Source organism: Camellia sinensis, chromosome 4 (assembly GCF_055761805.1).
Source record: "Camellia sinensis isolate YWXY chromosome 4, ASM5576180v1, whole genome shotgun sequence".
Taxonomy (NCBI): Eukaryota; Viridiplantae; Streptophyta; class Magnoliopsida; order Ericales; family Theaceae; genus Camellia; species Camellia sinensis.
Genome location: NC_138964.1, coordinates 212,106,783 through 212,120,925, shown reverse-complemented (window position 1 = coordinate 212,120,925; position 14,143 = coordinate 212,106,783). Strand labels below are relative to the sequence as shown.

The 14,143-nt window shown below is 47.2% G+C and overlaps 1 long non-coding RNA gene across 1 annotated transcript; it reads left to right on the top strand.

Moving 5' to 3' along the window:
- The first annotated feature begins 7,062 nt into the window (after positions 1-7,062).
- LOC145789889 (uncharacterized) lies at positions 7,063-7,886 on the top strand. The gene is made up of 3 exons (XR_014328354.1): positions 7,063-7,384; positions 7,512-7,673; positions 7,767-7,886. It is a non-coding gene; the product is annotated as an uncharacterized LOC145789889 (long non-coding RNA).
- The last annotated feature ends 6,257 nt before the right edge of the window (positions 7,887-14,143 follow it).

Here is a 14,143-nt window from a genome sequence, read left to right as displayed (position 1 = left end):
CTCTGTTTACACCTGTCCTTGAAATGCGCGCCAAGTCCCAAAAAGTTGTTGATTCCTGATTTTGCTGCAACAGAGAGCAGGAAAGGGGCATAGCAATGTATTTGCACAGATATATGCATGCCTCGATCCTCGTGCCACCAATCACACATACCGAGGCATGATGGTCGAGGAGTCGAAATGCACAACTCAATATAGGATGAATGCACATGAAACTACAGCTAAAACCTAACTCCATCATGGATAATCCGGAGTGTCGGTGACTGGGGAATTGAGACACACTCCGTCACTCGGAGTACGAAATGTACCTCGTTTCCCGTGCCCGGGATAACTCCTATTCCGGACACAATGCAATATGCATGATATGCATGAAATGCAACTAAGATATAGTCCTAACATACACAGAATGCTATGAAAATGAAATGCCTCGAAGTGCGTGCACACGGGCACGCAAACCGAGAAAATGACAGAATGCAATCTAAGATACCACCTAGTATGCACAATGCTATGAAAATGAGGTGCCTCGAAGTGCGTGCACGCGGACACGCAAACCGAGGCGATGATAGATGTCTCGAAATGCGTGCACGTGGGCACGCAAACCGAGGCGATGATAGGTGTCTCGAAATACGTGCACACGGGCACATAAACCGAGGCGATGATAGGTGTCTCGAAATGCGTGCTCGCGGGCACGCAAACCGAGGCGATGATAGGATGCAATGAAATGACATGAAAATGACAAATGGACTTACACCAACATGAGTGAGCCTCAGCCACACTCACATCGGATGCCGTCGGATAAAAATAGAGTGCCTCGAAATGCGTGCACACGGGCACGCAAACCGAGGCGATGCTAAAATGACATGGAAATGACAAATGGGCTTATACCAACATGAGTGAGCCTCAGCCACACTCACATCGGATGCCGTCGGATAAAAATGGAGTGCCTCGAAATGCGTGCACACGGGCACGCAAACCGAGGCGATGATAAAATGACATGGAAATGACAAATGGGCTTATACCAACATGAGTGAGCCTCAGCCACACTCACATCGGATGCCGTCGGATAAAAATGGAGTGCCTCGAAATGCGTGCACACGGGCACGCAAACTGAGGCGATGATAAAATGACATGGAAATGACAAATGGGCTTATACCAACATGAGTGAGCCTCAGCCACACTCACATCGGATGCCGTCGGATAAAAATGGAGTGCCTCGAAATGCGTGCACACGGGCACGCAAACCGAGGCGCTGCTAAAATGACATGGAAATGACAAATGGGCTTATACCAACATGAGTGAGCCTCAGCCACACTCACATCGGATGCCGTCGGATAAAAATGGAGTGCCTCGAAATGCGTGCACACGGGCACGCAAACCGAGGCGATGATAAAATGACATGGAAATGACAAATGGGCTTATACCAACATGCTAATGGAATTTCAGCAACAAAATATGGGGGAAAACAGTCCCGAAATGTAGCGAAATGATACCAAATGCATGAAATTGTCCCGAAATGCAACATTAGGCACCCGAAATGGCCTATAGCCATGCCAAACATGCACAATATGGACATGCAATGCAAAGACAGAAGCTAGACAGTCCCAAAATATGCACTTTCATAGTTATAAACATGGCCAAACAGCAAGTATAGGTATGGCAAAAATAGCATGCAAGAATAGGGGCCAAAAGAGGGGTAATGAAGCAAGTGGTATAAGAAAAACTCAAACTGAAAAATTTCCTTCTATAACACTGAATATGAACCAAAAATATGGACATTTACAGTATATGGCAGACCTCAAATCAGTATACAAACATGCTAAAAATGTGATGTAAAACAAGGCTCAAAAGGTGCTATAACATGAAGTATATAAAATAATCACCAAACAGAACAAAAGTGTGAATGAAACATGAATTATAGGCCAAAATAAGACCATTTTCAGTTCGGACCAAGGTCTAAAAATAGAAGCAAAGAGGGCTACTAATTTATGCAAAAATGGGGCCAAATAGGGGATATAACTACAAGTGACATATGGAAACACCAAACAATGTTGAGCCCTTCTCCAATGTTGAAGAGGGGCTCAAAATATGCCTCATATCAGTTTACAACATGCTCGAAAATAAATTTCTCATGGGTCAAAAATAGCATGCAAAACTATGACATACAAGATGATCAATGAAACAAGTGTATTATGGAGGGCTCAAACAGGGTTGAGCCCTTAATGAGAAGTGAAGATGAGCTCAAAATATGGCCCTTTTCAGTTAGGGCCGAAGCTTGAAACCAAAAAGAAATGAGGCTTAGAAATAGATCAAGGAAAAGGGTCAAAAGGATCAAAGTGTAACTTACCCTTGAAGATCCAAGCTTTTGTTGCTTCTTGGGTTGATTTGCAGCTTCTTTAGCCTTCAAGAATCCTCCCTTGCTGCTGGAAATGAGATGGTGATGGTAGAGCTTGGTGGTGTAGAAGGAATGAAGGTTAAGAAGTTAGGGTTTTTTGGAGAATTGAGAAGGATGACAATGGAGTTTAGGGTTTGTGCTTGGAGAGGAATTTTTCTAACCCTCAAGAAGAAGACCCTCAGCTGGTTATAAGGTCAAGAAAGGGGTGTAAAAGGGAGGTGAATTGGAGAGCATAACTCTCTCCCAAAATATCCCCCGGATACAGAAAATATCTGGGGGATATTGCCCCACAGCTGGAAAGGGTACAGTGCAAGGAAGCTGGCCGGCCTCATACTTTTGCTGGAGGTGGCCGGCCGGCCATACCCCCTAGCCGGCCGGCTAGGGGTCAAAAGGGTCAAGGAGCTTTTCTGGCCGGCTAGATATTAGGGAGGTAGCCCTATGTGTGTACAACACAACCATGTAATTGAAATTCCAAGAAAGTGGGCCCAAGGGGTTCAACAATGGCTCGGAAAGAGGGGGTCAAAAGGGTCAAGTTGACTTACTGGCCGGCCATGAACTTTTAGGGGCCTCTCAGGTGTGTACATCACAGATATGTGGTTCAAAGTTCAAGAAAAAAGGTCCAAGGGGTTCAACATTAGCCCGGAAGAAAGGGGTCAAAAGGGTCAGGTGACCTTAATGGCCGGCCACCAACTTTTAGTGGTCTCCCAGATGTGTACATCACAGATATGTGGTTGAAAGTTGGCAACACTAGCTCTAAGGTATTCAACATTAGCCCGGAAGTGCGAAAAACGGGCGCCGGGAGGCTCCGGAAGAGAAATAATTGGTTGCTGCAACAATTGCTGGCCTCCCACCCTTCATTGACCTTCCCTGTGATAAAACAGAGGTACCTGCCAAAAATGAGCAAAAACCGTTGCAAAACGAATGTTCCGGAGCCAAAACACGCAGTTCGGGGTCCCGGAAATGGGCTGTTAAGCACCGAAAATTGTATTCGACCTCGAAGTGGGTTTCTTAGCCCCCAGTGTCCCTCAAAATGGATGAAATAGGATGTATGCCAAAAATCAGAGCAATAGGAGATGGTTAAGCGGTCCCGAACCGAGGCACACGGCCTGACGGCTCCGAAAACCGGGAACCGGACTCCGAAATGGGCAAAATGGCCTACGGCCACCAAATGTAGCCTACGGACATTGAGAGATGGTCTACGAGACCTCTCCCTCCCTTCAGGAAAAGAAACAGAGAAAACCGAGTCTGGTTCGCAAACCGAGACAAGGCACAGAAAAGGGTTCGAAAGTCCGGAGGCAGGGCTTACGGGCGCGACTCCGAAACTTCTGAACGAGCACATTATGCAACATCACCAAGCGCTCAATCGGTGACGTCTGAGTCTTAAGGTCGGTCAAAAATGGGGTGTCTACAGTTGCCCCTCTTTGACAGAACTCGGAAGTCACAAGTGACGGGAGTGAATGTCAAAGCCCAGAGACGACCTATTTTTGACAAGGCCGAAGACTCAGACAAACATACAAGATAGACAGAGATGTGCCCGCAGGCATGCCCGCAGGCAGGGGGCAAAATGCAAATGATATGCAAGAAGCCGAAGGTAACCCAATGATTATGCAAATGCAGCAAGCTGTAATGAAGCAAGTATTCGCAAATAGATGCAACAGTTTTAAGCAAGAATACAAAGCAACAACTACATTTCATGCAGTTAAGAATGCGGAGGATTATTCAATCTCCGCCATGTCTCACACGGAGAAGATACGATACCTGCGCGATTCGTCTGGTCGCACCAGCCTCAATTGAACCGTACATACAATATCGTGCCTGCAAAAGAGAGAAATTGCAACAAGTACAATATGCTAACAACATATATTTGATGTGATTCCGAAAGTTCAACATACGCAGTGCCGGTGAGTGAATGTATCGCAATGCAAGAACGGAACATGCGTGACAACATATGCTCAAACACGGAGGTATGCCAATATCAAGAAATGTACATGACAATGTGAGTATGCCCATGAGAATGCAAGATATGTGCATGATAGTACAAAATGAGTATGAATCAGGGTGTTCATTTGCCGTGAAACAACGAGTACGGAAAAACGTGTTTCGGCAAAGGTAACTCGATCACGGCCTCCGATCTGCTTCTTTGAAAGGTTACGACTCATTCAAAAAGAATACACTTTGATTTCGATGAATGATGATGAGACACATGTCAGAACTTGAAACCGAAGTCCCGACGGAGCAATTTCGCGACCGGAAGTGTACTTTTCTTGAACTTTTTCAGGTCCCGGGAACTCCGATCTTCCTCAAAATTTGCAGAGAGCTAGGTGAGCATGTGGAGAGCATGGCCGGCCACTTATCTTCCCAAGGGGGGGTGTCCAACCGGTTTCCATTAAAGTAGATGGCTGGCCGGCCATTTCTGCAAAAAGCAGATGGCTGGCCAGCTAGAATTAGAGGCCGGCTGGCCATGCCCTTTTCCCAGGGGCATTTTGGTCTTTTCCCCTCCTTTTTGCATGCCTTTTCAACCAAGGCTTGAGGCCTATAAATGGAAGCCGAACCTCACTTCATTTCTTGCCTCTTTCAACACTTTTCTCTCCAATTTTGAGTTTTACGCGTGTTTTCCAACGCCTCGCGCAAATTGTTTTCGTAAAAACACTTAGTTTTAAACACTTTGGAGCGATTAAATTCCGGCTTCGGAGCTTCTTTTTGCATTTTCACCACTTGAGGTAAGTTCATCTTAATATTTAGAATATTTTCTCGGGAGTTGACTTTTGTTGACTTTTTATTTCCCGAGAGTTGACTTTTGTTGACTTTTTCCAATTTTTGCTCATTTTGCTCATTTTTGCTCCCCTTTTGCAGATTCTTGAAAATGGCGGGCAATTCTGCTCATGGCGGAGGTTTTCCAGGTGCCGGAGATGACTTCGATCCCATGACTCTACCTCCGAGGACCCGACCTTTCATGCCCGAGAGGTACCGTCCGGCAGCGCACGTCCTCCCTCGTGCCGTTTTCCGTCATTTTACCAGTTTTGACGAGAGAGCACCCGCGGATCTGCTTCTCAGAGAGCCGGAGCAGCATCTCTCTCACGAGGCCCGAGAGGTATTTACCTCATCTTCTGTATTTTACATTTCGCACCCTTGCCATGCTTAAACATTTAGCTTGTGACATAGTACTTTCCTTACATCTTTGAACATGTAGTTTCAACGTTCAAATTTCTGAACACTCGGTTCATTAATTAATTGCGAACACACAGCCCACATTAAAACACATGGCTCAAACACTGATTTGTCGAACACACAGCCCGAATTCGAAAGTGAACACACAGCCCACACTTTAAATGGAAGTTGAACACGCAGCCCAAACTTCAAATTTTTTGAACACACAGCCCAGATAGATAGTGAACACGCAGCCCACAATTTAACTGAAAGTTGAACACGCAGCTCAAAATTCAAATTCTCCGAACACGCAGCCCAGGTAGATAGTGAACACGCAGCCCACAAATTAACTGAAAGTTGAACACGCAGCCCAAAATTCAAATTCTCTGAACACGCAGCCCAGGTAGATAGTGAACACGCAGCCCACAAATTAACTGAAAGTTGAACACGCAGCCCAAAATTCAAATTCTCTGAACACGCAGCCCAGATAGATAGTGAACACGCAGCCCACAATTAAACTGAAAGTTGAACACGCAGCCCAAAATTCAAAATTCTCTGAACACGCAGCCCAGATAGATAGTGAACACGCAGCCCACAATTAAACTGAAAGTTGAACACGCAGCCCAAAATTCAAAATTCTCTGAACACGCAGCCCAGATAGATAGTGAACACGCAGCCCACAATTAAACTGAAAGTTGAACACGCAGCCCAAAATTCAAAATTTTCTGAACACGCAGCCCAGGTAGATAGTGAACACGCAGCCCACAAATTAACTGAAAGTTGAACACGCAGCCCAAAATTCAAATTTTTCTGAACACGCAGCCCAGGTAGATAGTGAACACGCAGCCCACAAATTAACTGAAAGTTGAACACGCAGCCCAAAATTCAAATTCTCTGAACACGCAGCCCAGATAGATAGTGAACACGCAGCCCACAAATTAACTGAAAGTTGAACACGCAGCCCAAAATTCAAATTCTCTGAACATGCAGCCCAGATAGATAGTGAACACGCAGCCCACAAATTAACTGAAAGTTGAACACGCAGCCCAATTTATTTCATCGGCACACAGCCCATTTCATTTCATCGGCACATAGCCCATTTCATTTCTTCGGCACACAGCCCATTTCATTATCATTGGCATACAGCCCATTTCATCTTATTATTGACACATATATTCATTCTGAATGCAGGGTGGTTCCCGCAGTGTGCGAGGATATGGTTCCATCATGGCGCGGGATTGGTATGCTGAGCTCCCGGAGGGCGTCAGAGACTTAGTAGACTTGGCGGGGTTTGGCCCCTTCTGTGTCGGGTTGTCACGCTGTCCTGCCAGGAGGACCTTGATGGCAGCTCTGGTAGAGAGATGGTGGGACACCACCAATTCCTTTCATTTCTCTGCTACCGGGGACATGACTATGACCCCTTTTGATTTCGCTGTATTGACCGGCTTAGACGTCGGAGGTTGGCCCATCCCTTACGACGAGGATATGGGTGAGTGGGAGGCCGCCTGGATGTATTTGCTGGGGGCTCGCCCACCTGTTGATAGGGTTTCAGGGAGAGTCAGATACACTTGGTTCTCCTCCCATTTCCGGCGGGCGGAGATGGTGCCCGAGACTCCCGAGGAGACGGAGCAGTACGCCCGTGGTTTCCTGATGTTCCTCTTCGGGACTACCCTGTTCGCCGACAGAGGGAACACCATTGGGCTATACCTGCTGAGCGCTCTAGTCGACCTATCACAGGTCCAGAGATATGATTGGGGTGGCGCCGGCTTGGCTACCCTTTATTTTTACATGAGCGCGACCTCCCGCGGGCGGGGCGATTTGCTTGGCGGCTACTGGAGAGCTTGGGAGGTACTTTCTGTCCCCTTGATTTACATTTCTGCTCTTCATTACTTGTACATTGCACATACAGCGCACTTTTACAGTCTGCATTTTGCTCTCAGCATTTCGTACTTACATTCTGCACTGCTTTTCTCAGCTATGGGCTTATGTATACTTCCCATCGTTAGCCCCAGAGCTGGAGGTGGTGGGGATTCCCGTGACCCCATATTCATTGATATTTGAGGGCCCGCACCGGGCGAGGCCTCGAGAGACCCTGGTTCGCCTGCGACAGTACTTCGACACTGTGCGACACTCAGAGGTACTTCAGAACTTTCAGTTCTTTTCATTTTCATCTTTGACTTGCTCTGTATATTCTCGTTTTCTGATTGGTTTATACATTTATCATCCGCAGATTACTTGGCAGCCTTGGGCACCCCTGGGTGATGATCTCCTACTTCAGTATACCGGAGCGTCAGGCATCTCCCGGTATAGGGTCCTGCTCGAAGGGCCAGTCGGCAGAGTCTGGTTCCTGGGGGAGCGCTTTCTGCGCCAGGTACGGGGGTATCTTTCTCAGGATGTTCCCGCAGTACCTCCAGCTAGTATGCGGACCGCTGACGGGCTCTCTTACTCAGAGGTAGTCGGCGCCATGCTGGGCAGCGATGCTTTGCTATATGTTGCGGAGGGGGACTACGCCACCTATCGTCACATATATTTGATGCCTCCATTGACAGAAGCTCATATTCCGATGATGAGACCTGCCGGTATGTCATCCTCGGATCAGGCTCGGGCTCGAGCTACAGGCATCCCTTCTTCTAGCCGGGCTGGCACATCTAGAGGTGGGAGTAGACCGTTTCCTCCGACTCCGTCGATTCATCCTCATCTGGGATGGCCAGATATGCCTACTGAGTTGATGGCATGGCAGTATGGGGCTAGCTCTCCGACTCCGATCCCACTAGAGCCTCCGATGCCCAGTGATCGATACGCCATTGATCCGGACTCACCGCCGGTATGCTCTACTTTTTTCATTTATCATTCAGATGTTTAGACATTCTTTTGTTCACTGATGATTATGAGCTCATTTTTGCAGCCATCGCGAGGGTACATGGAGGAAGTGGTTGGGCTGGTGGCCACGCTCGAGGGCATGGTCCTACGCAGGGAGGCACAGTTGTCTGTCGCGGGCATTCAGGTACCCTTCAGTTTTCTGGCATTTATCATACTTCTGATGACATGCTGATTTCTACTGCATCGATAGACTACTTGTGTAGAGCACATCTGCCACATACCCCACTTGTACACTGTATTTACATGCACCCACTTCATGTAGCCTTTGCTTATATCTGTATCCTGATGTACATATTTGGACTGATGTATTTGAATTGAACTTTTTGTTTTCAGATGCCTTCTTGGTCCGGTCAGCCGCAGACTAGGCCATCCGGGCCTCATTGGGGAGTTGGGCCATCTGAGCCTTTTCAGGGGGCGGGGTCATCTCGGCCTTCCCGAGGAGCCGGGCCATCTAGGCCTTATCGAGGAGCTCGAGGGGGGCCTGTCCGCAGACGCAGGGCTCATGTTGTGGAGGTGGAGCCTGATGAGGAGGAGGAGGAGGAGGCTACCGACCGTCAGTTCGAGACATCTGTTGAGGAGGGAGGCTCCGGTTTTGGCTCGGAGAATAGAGGCGAGGCTGAGGAGGACCCTGAGGATGACAGCTCCGACTCAGATGATGGTGTGGAGGTCGTCCCGCAAAAGAGGACGAGGCGTGCTTCTCGTTCCCGCTCCCGAGGATTTTGATGTTGCTATTTCCTGCTTTATTTTTCTTTTACTAGTAGTTTGTAGCACTTTGCACATTGTTAGGCAGTTTTATTTTTGTAAAACTTGTACCTTTATTTGTTGTAAAGCATGATGAAATGAAATAGCTTTTGAAAAGGTGTTTGTATTTTGAACTTTTAGCATCATATCGCATCAATTTGTTTCGCATAAGAATGAATTTGAGTGGTAATGCGTATTGTGTAATCACCAAGTCAGGTAGTGAACCGACGCAACAAACTAAACAACTCAACTTACTAAGATATAACAAAATCTTTAGCAAGTTTACAACTCGATATGCAAAAAGCAATAACACAAATAAACAAGACTTTAACAAAAATTGCTTAAACAGAGAGCAATGACTCAAATACAAAACACGTCCGCTCGACGAACAACTCGATAAGCAAAATGCAACAACTCGATAAGCAAAACTCAACAACAACAAAGTGTACTTCTGAGGATCTGGGCATCGGAACGCGTCTGAAATGAAGGCCTTCGACTCTCCCGTTGCACGGAAATGCTTGGAGTTCTCCTTCGAAGAGTAAAACAGGGCCGAGGAGACACACTGCAGCATTGCCAGCCATCCCTGGGAGCTGGCCGGCCATTTTTGCAAAAAGTGAATGGCTGGCCAGCCATTTCTGCAGAAAGTAAATAGCTGGCCAGCCAGAAAAAGTAGCTGGCCGGCCATTCAGTCCTGCAGCCACCAGATTTTTGACACGTGTCCCTGTGAATAGTGTTTTTTCTTCTATAAAAGCCTCAACTTCGGGAACATTCATTTCATCTTAGTTTTAGACAAAGATGGAGGCGTTTCTCGCAGAAAATATCGTATCTTGGATCTCTTCTCTAGATGGCTCGGAAAAACTGAATTTCCGGGGTTTCGGCTTGAATGCACTATTCACGCTGAGCCGTACTCCGTTACATCTCCCTTTTCTCCATGCCGCGGCAAGGTTCTGGAATCCAGTGACGCATGTTTTTAGCTTTGGCGGCCAAGAGATGTGTCCCACTTTCGAAGATTTTCAGGTTTTGATGGAGTCCGCGTGCTCTGAAATGATCTTGCCTCAGTTCCGTTTTGGTCACGCCCAGGCTTTAGGGCGGATGTGTGGGCTCACAGCGCACGACGCTCGATCTCTGATTTGTAGTGGGGAACTGGACATCCTCGGCTTGATCCATCGTTTTTCGGACGCTGGTGACCGCAGCAACCATTATTGGCAGGGTTTCCGGCAACACGCCCTCTGCTTATGCATGTTGTCTCACTTTCTGCTTTCCTCGGGCTTCGGCGGGGCTAGCATTCGCCTGATTGAAGTCGCCCAAGGTTTGAGAGAAGGAAAGAGCTGTATTGCCATGACCTTGGCCGAGACACTGATGGGCTTAGATTCTGTCTATCGCCGGGAGGCGACTAGGTTCGCTGGGAGTCCACTACTACTGCAGGTAATGTTTCCCACCCAACCTCGCATATATATTTGCTCACATCACTCGACCCTCAGGCTCGACTTTTCTCTCAAAACCCTTGTCTTACTTTTCTCTCATCATACATCTCTCTATTCTTTATTCTCTTATTTTCCATCCCTCCCCTAGGTATGGTTAGTGGATAAGTTGCAGGTTGTGGACTCTTGCCCGGCTTATTCAGCTCGAGGCTACTTCTTTCGGCAGCGCCTAGTCAATGCTCTTGACGAAAGGTGGTGGTTCGATTGGATGTGCAATTTGTCCGCAGACGGTATTGCTTGGCGTTGCCCTTGGCTCAACCTCCCGGCAATGAGCTATAGTATGTCCCGGCTGATTGGGATCCAACTGATTGGTCTGACCCACTGCGTATTCTATTTTCCTTTCCGGTTCCTGCGTCAGTTTGGTCATGATCAGACTTGTCCACCGGAGGGGATTGAGTATCCAGCCGCTTTCCCGGTCCGGGGTGCACAACTTGCCCGATATGCCACGGCATGGAGGACTAGAGAGCTTCTGGCCCCTGCTTCAACTTTCAGTTGCACTTTGTCAGATGAATGCGTGGATTGGCTCAATGAGGAGGCACAAGTTGGGCCCAGCTTGGCATCAGATGCTCCGTCTAGCTCTGGAAGGGGACACAGAGATACTTGATTCAACTATGCCCCAAATTTATTGCTTATTTAGCATTTTCAAGTTTTCTTTATGACTGTACTAAAATAAGCAACCTCGATTGTAATGCAAGAGCAGGAGAACTCTATTTTGAAATCAATGAAATTGAAAGTTGTGGTACTGAAAATTTTCCACTTTTGGTCCAAAAATGGTCTAAGTCGTAAAAAGATTGATTTGAACAAAGTCAACTTTTATTAAAACTTTTCAAAATTATTTTCGATGTGGATCAGAACTGGACACGCCGAAAATCTGTCACTGAAATGCACAACCCCAGATCTCTGCAACTGGAAAGTTGCCCCTAGTCTGAAGAACAATGCGGCACTTCATAGTAACGGAAAGTTGCCCCTAGTCTGAGTAACTTTGCATCGTCGCGGCAACGGAAAGTTGCCCCTAGTCTGAACAGCACTGTACCGGAGATCACGGTAAATGCTGATGGATAAAGATGACTGAGATGATCGAAATGGACAAAGTTGATCGGGGAAAAGTTTATGACTGAACTTCAAGACGAAGCTGCCTACGTATCCCAAAGATGGGAATCAAGCCTTACGTAGTTCAGGCTGAGGTTCACTCGAGTATTTTCACTCTCCTTTTGCGCTCTAACTTTTGCCAAGGCCGCCCTTTGCGGGTTTTCAACCTTGCGAGCTCAGTTTTTATATTTTCTAATTTTTTTGTGCTCTGAATTTTGCCTAGGTCGCCCTTTCGGGTTTTCGGCCTAGCGAGCCTCTCAAGGATAGTATTTCTTCAACTTGTCCATATTGATCGGTTGTGAGAACTCCAAGCCATCTAGATCCGTCAGAACCACAGCTCCACCTGACCAGATAGCTTTGATGATGTAAGGACCAGTCCAATTAGGTCTGAACTTGCCCCTTGGGTCATGGATGGGAGCTCGGTTGTCTTTGAGCACCAAATCTCCTTCTTTCAGATTCCTAGACTTAACCTTCTTGTTGAAAGCCCGGGCAATTCTGCGTTGATAGCCTTGGATGTGGTACAGTGCTTTCAGTCTTCTTTCATCAAAGAGCATGAGTTCTTCGAATCTGCTTTGCTGCCAATCTGCTTCGGCTATCTGGCATTCAGCCAATACTCGTAATGATGGGACCTCAATCTCAATGGGTAGAACAGCCTCCATTCCATAGACCAATGAATATGGAGTTGCTCCAGTAGAAGTTCTGATTGAAGTCCTGTAGCCCCACAGAGCAAATGGCAGCTTGTCTGGCCAATCTCGATAGGTTTCCACCATCTTCTGTAGTATATGCTTGATATTCTTGTTGGCGGCCTCAACCGCTCCGTTGGTCTGTGGCCTGTATGTAGATGACTTATGAAAAGCCACATTGTATTTCTCCAACAAGTCTATCACTTCTTTCTTGAAGTGGGAACCATTGTCTGAAATTATTTCGTTTGGCACCCCGTAGCGACAGATGATGTTGTTCCTGATGAACTTTGCGACATGCGACGCCTTCAACACTGCGCATGATTGGGCCTCGACCCACTTTGTAAAATAATCTATCGCTACTAGGATAAACTCATGCCCGTTTGACCCCTTCGGGGTAACAGCTCCGATCACATCAATTCCCCAGACTGAAAAAGGCCACGGCGAAGTCATGTTGTACAGCTTTGACGGCGGGATGTTCATGCGATTTGCATGAATTTGACATTTGTGGCATCGCCGAACAAAACCAATGCAATCTTCCTCCATGGTTGACCAGTAGTAGCCCTGTCTGAGGATCTTTCTGGCCAACATTACTCCATTCATGTGTGCACCGCACTCCCCCCCATGGATGGCTTTCATCAGGCGTTTTGACTCTTCAGCTTCTACACAGAGCTTATGCATTCCCAGATGACCCCTTTTGTACAAATTTCCCCCGCAGATAACGAATTGAGCAGCCGTTCTTCTGATAGCCCTCTTATCTTTGGCATTTGCCCCTAGTGGATATGTCTCCTTTTCCAAGAAGTTCCAGATGTCGTAGTACCAGGGGTTGCCATCTTGAACCTCATCTATGGCGGAAATCGACTCGTATGCCGGCACGAACTTCTGATCAATTATGACTGGACGCATCCGGACTCCGGACGGGATGTCTATCATAGAAGATAGAGTTGCTAGTGAATCCGCAAACCTGTTGTTCTCTCTTACGAGGTGGGTGAAATTTAGCTTCTCAAACCGAGGAATTAACAAATCCAAGGTTTGGTGGTAGATTATCATCCTTTCCTCTTTGACCTTCCAATCTCCTTTTGCTTGAGACACAACAAGGTTCGAGTCCCCAATGACGTCCACTCGTCTTGCCCCTAGTTCCAGGGCTGCTTCCAGGCCAGCAATACATGCCTCATACTCTGCTTCATTGTTAGAAACTTTGAATCGGAGCTTGAATGCTAAAGGGATACGGGAATCATCAGGCGCTATTAGCAACACCCCTATCCCATACCCATACTGGTTTGATGCTCCGTCAAAGTACATTGTCCAAGTTTTATCTTCGACTTGCAGAATGGCTTCATCTGGGAATAGATACTCAACCGCTTCATCCCCCTCAACCGGGTGGTCGGCAAGGAACTCCGCTACCGCTCTGCCTTTTACTGACTTGCGCGTTACATACTTCAAATCAAATTCGGAGAGCAACAGCAGCCAACGAGCCAGCCTACCCGTAAGTGCTGGTTTCTCGAAAAGATATTTAATGGGATCCAAACGCGAAACCAACATTACTGAGTGGGCTAACAGGTAGTGCCGCAGCTTCCTGGTTGCCCATACCAAGGCCAGACAAGCCTTCTCCAGCGGTGTATAGCGGGTCTCGTAATCCAGCATCTTTTTGCTCAGATAGTATATGGCCCTTTCCACTTTGTCTTCTGACTCCTGCGCGAGCATGCAGCCCATGGTGGTCTCAGTTACCGAAAGGT